A 6,132-nucleotide genomic window follows, 5' to 3' on the forward strand; every position below is an offset into this window, starting at 1 on the left:
GGAAAGTAGCTTACAGGCTGGACTTACCACAAGACATGTCAGCAATACATAATGTATTTCATGTCTCTCTACTAAAGAAGTGTCTCCACGACTCTAGCCAAGTGATTCAGCCTCAGTCAGTGCAGATCCAAGAGGATCTTAGTTATGAGAGCAGACCTACACAGATAGTGGACAGAGCGGTCAAGAGACTAAGAAATAAAGAAGTGCCACTAGTGAAGGTTATCTGGCAGAACCAGAAGCATGAGGAAGTCACTTGGGAGCGGGAGGACAGTATGAGACAGAAGTATCCAGAGCTATTCTAAGTTCGAGGACGAACTTTTTATAAGGTATGGGGAATTGTAACGACCCAATTTTCCCTATTTCAAGTTCAAAAATCCATAAAAATATTTGGAAATACTTTTAAAATATTCTAGAGATTTTTAGGAATTTTTAGAGTATTTTTACGTAATTTTTGGAGGTCGTTTAGTAGGGTTACAAAAAGAAAGAAGTTTTTAAAAAAAATGTTGAAGGTGAGATTCGAACCCACGATCTCGGGTCGGACTGACCCAAGCAAAACCGGCCCAACCAGCTGAGCTACACGATTTTTGTTAATCATATATGGAGCGATATATATTTAACTAGTAGTTAGGAACAGTAAAATAAATTGGAAATAAAAGGGGCGCGGCTGAGAATCGAAGCCCAGACTTGTGGCTTCGAGCAAAACTCAACGGACCAACTGTGCCAGCGAGTTTTGTTAATTAAGGTAAGAATGGATTATATTTAAGGTATAGTAATTAATAAAAATTTTAGTTATAAGAAGAGAACTTAGGTATTTTCCGTGACCTAATTTCTACCTCTCTTCTCCTCTCACGCTGCGCGGCGCCGGCTCCTCTCGGGCGGAATTGAAGAACGAAGCTAGGGTTTCGTCTCGGTGGCCGGTCAAGGGTTTGACCCAAGAGGTTCTTCCCGTCTTCACGAACCCTCGTCGAAGGGAGCACGGAGGATGCAAGGAGCCGCTGGAATTTGAGTTACCCGAACCCTAGATCCCTCCTTCTCCGATTGTAAGTCCAAGAACAGCGAGGTGAGTTGCTTCTCACCTGCAGTAGGAGTAGCTTTCGGATTTTCGTTTCCGTCTTTATCTTCGAAGTGTGTTGAGATGGAATTTGGTTTCCCGTCACAGATTGTAGTGGTGTTTTGTTCCTTTTGGATTGCTTAGGAGAATAGCTTTGGTTTTGCACGTTTTCTCATGATAGTGAGTTCCGGGTTCTGGTTCTTGATGTCTTAGTTGATTGGTTGAAGCTTTGTTTCCTTCAAATGGCCATGGAGGTCGTGGTAGATTGTGATGGCTTTGTTTACCTATTGTAATGAAATATTGAACTGATGAGGTAGATAGGAGGTTGATTCGATGGTGTTCAATTTATAGAATTATCACAGTTTAGTATAGATTCGATTACTGTGATTCTGCCCACTGAATTACAGTGAACTTGGATTCTTTGTGGGAATTTCTTCGATGTTTCTAGTGCATTTCGTGGTGTTTTATTTCCTGTGAGTTCTGAAATTCTAAATTGGTGTAGTTGTTTGGAGCTGAAAACCACTTCAGCAATACCCATCATTCAAGTTCATTGAAGTGTAGAACATTTATATGAAAAACCTAAGGATTTGCACCACGGAGCGTTTATATGAAAAGCTACAGCAAGCATTTAGTTTTTAAGCTTTAAATAAGGTTTAAGTTTCAATCTTGTTCCATGTATCAATTAGCAAGTAGAACAATAAGTCACAATAGTATGAATCACAGTTAGCTAACATAAAGTATTTGTAAACTTCCTAAAGATGCTGACCATCATAGCCAAAAAAGGAATGTGGAAGAGGTTAGATAGGGTTTTAATGTTTCCCTCTTGGAATGAAAAGGATTTAGAAGAATGCTATGTTTGGAGTTTTCATCTTTTTGTCCAGCAACTATGTTGTTATGTATATGAGTAATTTCCTTTGCAGTGCAGTTTTATTTTAGAGTAGGCTTAAAGAAATCAAATTCAGTATTTCTTGATTCATATCTATTGTAGCATGCTTAGAGAGCTCAGTTTGCTTCCTTTTGATTTATGTTTATTGTAGCATGTTTCAAGAAGTTTGATTTGTTTTCTTTTGCTTGATTCTGTTGATACATTTTTAAAGAATCCTGTTGCTCTATAAAAACTCTGGTATCTACCTGTAGGTGGGAAAAATAAGAGTTTTAATAAATTCTTTAGAGCTTTATAAGAAGTTATAAGAAAGAGAGACGAAGGTCTTAATAGGATACCTAATTTTAAGAATTGGGATCAGTAGCATATCAAGTGCTCAAAGAAATGCCAAGGCATTTTATTATAAGAGAATTGAAGAATAACAAGTATAAGGAAGTTATAGTTAAAAAGAAAGTATTTTACTTTTAATGGCATGTACCGGACACAAGGTCCAGGACACAAGGTCCAATGGGTGGGCTCCTAGATCGCCCCTAGGCACAAGATCGCTTAGAAGTACCTTAGTAGTTTCGGGATTAGCTACCTCGACTCTTATTAAGGATGCGCGCAAATTGGTACAATGTCGGGCCCAAAAGAAGTTTATTATTATTTTGAAGTATTAAAGTATAAGTTTTTGAAACAAATGAAACAAGCTTCAAATCTGTCTAGAATTAGAAAATTAGTTTCTTGTTATTTGAAGCATGCAGTAGTAGTTTCAATTGTTTCCTTGCTAATAGATTATTCAGCATGTTTAGTTTTACATGTTTAGTAGTTTTACATGTTTAGTAGCTTTACATGTTTAGTATGCTTCTTTTATTGGTTTATGAGCATAATTAGCTATACAATGATTAGCATTTCAGTTAGCATGATTTCCTTTGCTATTTATGAGCATGAGGAATTTTATATGTTAGCATTCAGTTTTAGCATGTTTTTATTTATATACATGCATATCGAGTTTTTGTGAGTAGATAGCGCTCACTAAGCTTTATGCTTATAGACTGCACTTCCTCCTATTGCAGATAAAGAAAAGGAAAAGATTTAGCAAGGAAGGCGACAAGGTGGTGGTGATGAAGGTGTGTGATGGCTGGACTATGGGAGATCAAGAGTTTGCTAAGGAATTGTTAAGACTTTTCTGTTTAGAGTTCTTTAGTTTTCTTTAAATGCTATTATGTGTTAAGATTGTAATTAAGTTTATTCCGCATTTGTAGTTGAGTTCTATTGATGGAGTGATATTGTTGTTTGCTATTGTTAGGGTAGTTTCCTTCTTTTATTTGTGATATTATACTGCGTGGTTGTGAAAATATATGTTCCAGCCGCCTATAGCTGAGTATAGTTTGTTTGTATTGATGATTTGGTCACCGGTACAGGGAAGACTCTGTCGAAATTTTTTGGTAAGGTTTTCCATGTGATTTTTAATAAACCGGTTAAGTAGAGTTAGTAGATAAGTAACGATCACTCTTAGAGAGTAGTAGTAGTAGTAAGAAGGGTGGTCGTTATAGATTCATTATAGAGAGTGTAAGAAGTTTATTTAATTATTGCTAAATAGAGTAGCACTTCATTTAAAGAAGAAGTAACAGAGAAAAGGTAACCCAACATTTATAGAGCAGGGAGGACGGTTGTTACAACCGAGGCATTGTCGGGTGTACTTGAATTGGCGAAGAACTTCTAAGGCAAGGAGGAAGGTAGGTAAAGAGAAAGAGATTTGGGGATGAGGCTTGCAGTTTGCCCGAACCTGTATATATAGAGGTTTTTCGATCGACCGATACATGGTTCGGTCGACCGATCCCTTTAAATCATCGTCCTTTTTGACCAAGGAGGCAACATTCGGTCGATCGGACACTTGTTCGGTCGACCGATATATTTATTTTCGTACAGATACAAGGTAGGTGCAGAGTAGGTGAACGGGAGAAAAGTTATTACAAGTTATTGGTTCGGTTGATCGATTAAAATCTTTGGTCGACCGATTAATAGATTATCATCCTTGACTGATTCAATGTTGGTTCAATCGATCGAACACTAGTGTCGGTCGACAAAACATATTTTTTTAAAAGAAAATAATAGTAATTTTTAATTAAGTTTAAAAATAATTTTTAATTAAGTTTTAAAAAGTTTTTAATTAAGTTTTTTAAAAAGTTTTTTTAATTAAGTTTAAAAATAATTTCTAATTAAGTTTAAAAATAATTTTTAATTAAGTTTAAAAAAGTTTTTTATTAAGTTTTAAAAGATTTTAATTATGTTTTAAAAGATTTTAATTAATTTTTAAAAAGATTTTAATAATTTTAAAAATGAGTTTTAAAATAATATTTAATTAAATTCAAAAAAGTTTTAAATTAAGTTTTAAAAAAGTTTTTAAGTTAATTTTAAAATTTTTAATTAAGTTTTAAATAGATTTTTTAATAATTTTTAATTAAGTTTTAAAATAATTTTTAATTAAGTTTAAAAATAATTTTTAATTAAGTTTTGAAAAGTTTTTAATTATGTTTTAAAAAGTTTTTAATTAAGTTTTAAAATATTTTAATTAAGTTTTAAAAGATTTTAATTAATTTTTAAAAAGATTTTAATTAAGCTCTAAAAAGATTTTAAATAATTTTTAAAATGAGTTTTAAAATAATCTATAATTAAGATTATAAATAATTTTTAATTAAGTTTTAAAAAGTTTTAAATTAAGTTTCAAAAAGTTTTTAAGTTAAGTTTAAAAAATTTAATTAAGTTTTAAAAATATTTTTTTAATTAAGTTAAAAAATAAATTTTAATTAAGTTTAAAATAATTTTTTTAATTAAGTTTTAATAAAAATTTAATTAATTTGAAAATAAAGTTTTAATTAAGTTTAAAATAATTTTTTAATTAAGTTTAAAATATTTTTTTAACTAAGTTTAAAATAATTTTTTAAACTATGTTTAAATTAATTTTTTAATTAAGTTTATAATAGTTTTTTAATTAGGTTTAAAATAATTTTTTAATTAAGTTTAAAATAATTTTTTAATTAAGTATAAGATAATTTTTTAATTAAGTTTAAAATAAATTTTTAATTATCTTTAAAATAAATTTTTAATTATTTTTAAAATAATTTTTAAATTAAGTTTAAAATAATTTTTTAATTAAGTTTAAAATAAATTTTAATTAGTTTTAAAATATTTTTTTAATTATGTTTAAAGTAATTTTTTAATTAAGTTTAAAATAATTTTTTAATTAAGTTAATAATAATTTTTTAATTAAGTTTAAAATAATTTTTAATTAAGTTTTAAAATATCTTTTTTAATTAAGTTTAAAATAATTTTTAAGTTAAGTTTAAAAAATTTAATTAAGTTTTAAAAAGATTTTTTTAATTAAGTTTAAAAATAAATTTTAATTAAGTTTAAAATAATTTTTTTAATTAAGTTTTAATAAAAATTTTAATTAATTTTAAAATAAATTTTTAATTAAGTTTAAAATAATTTTTTAATTAAGTTTAAAATAATTTTTAAATTTAGTTTAAAATAATTTTTTAAATTAAGTTTAAAATAATTTTATAATTAAGTTTAAAATAGTGTTTTAATTAGGTTTAAAATAATTTTTTAATTAAGTTTAAAATAATTTTTTAATTAAGTTTAAAATAATTTTTTAATTAAGTATAAAATAATTTTTTTATTAAGTTTAAAATAATTTTTTAATTAAGTTTAAAATAATTTTTTAATTAATTTTAAAATAATTTTTAAATTAAGTATAAATTAATTTTTTAATTAAGTTTAAAATAATTTTTAATTAGGTTTAAAATAATTTTTTAATTATGTTTAAAATAATTTTTTAGGTAAGTTTAAAATAATTTTTTAATTAGGTTTAAAATAATTTTTCAATTAAGTTTAAAATATTTTTTTAATTAGGTTTAAAATAATTTTTAATTAAATTTGAAAATAATTTTTTTATTAAGTTTAAAATAATTTTTTAATTACGTTTAAAATAATTTTTTTATTAAGTTTAAAATAATTTTTCTATTAGGTTTAAAATAATTTTTAATTGTGTTTAAAACATGCCTTCGATAAAGCTTCCTTAACGTACTATCATCTCAATTCATTCTGATGCTATGTTGTAGGGTTTGGTAAACCTTTTTCATCTTGTTGGTGCAGCGGAGGTCGACAAGAGGGGGGTGAATTGCCTACACAAATTAAAACTACCCTCCTCGGA

This window comes from Zingiber officinale, chromosome 2A (assembly GCF_018446385.1).
Source record: "Zingiber officinale cultivar Zhangliang chromosome 2A, Zo_v1.1, whole genome shotgun sequence".
NCBI lineage: Eukaryota > Viridiplantae > Streptophyta > Magnoliopsida > Zingiberales > Zingiberaceae > Zingiber > Zingiber officinale.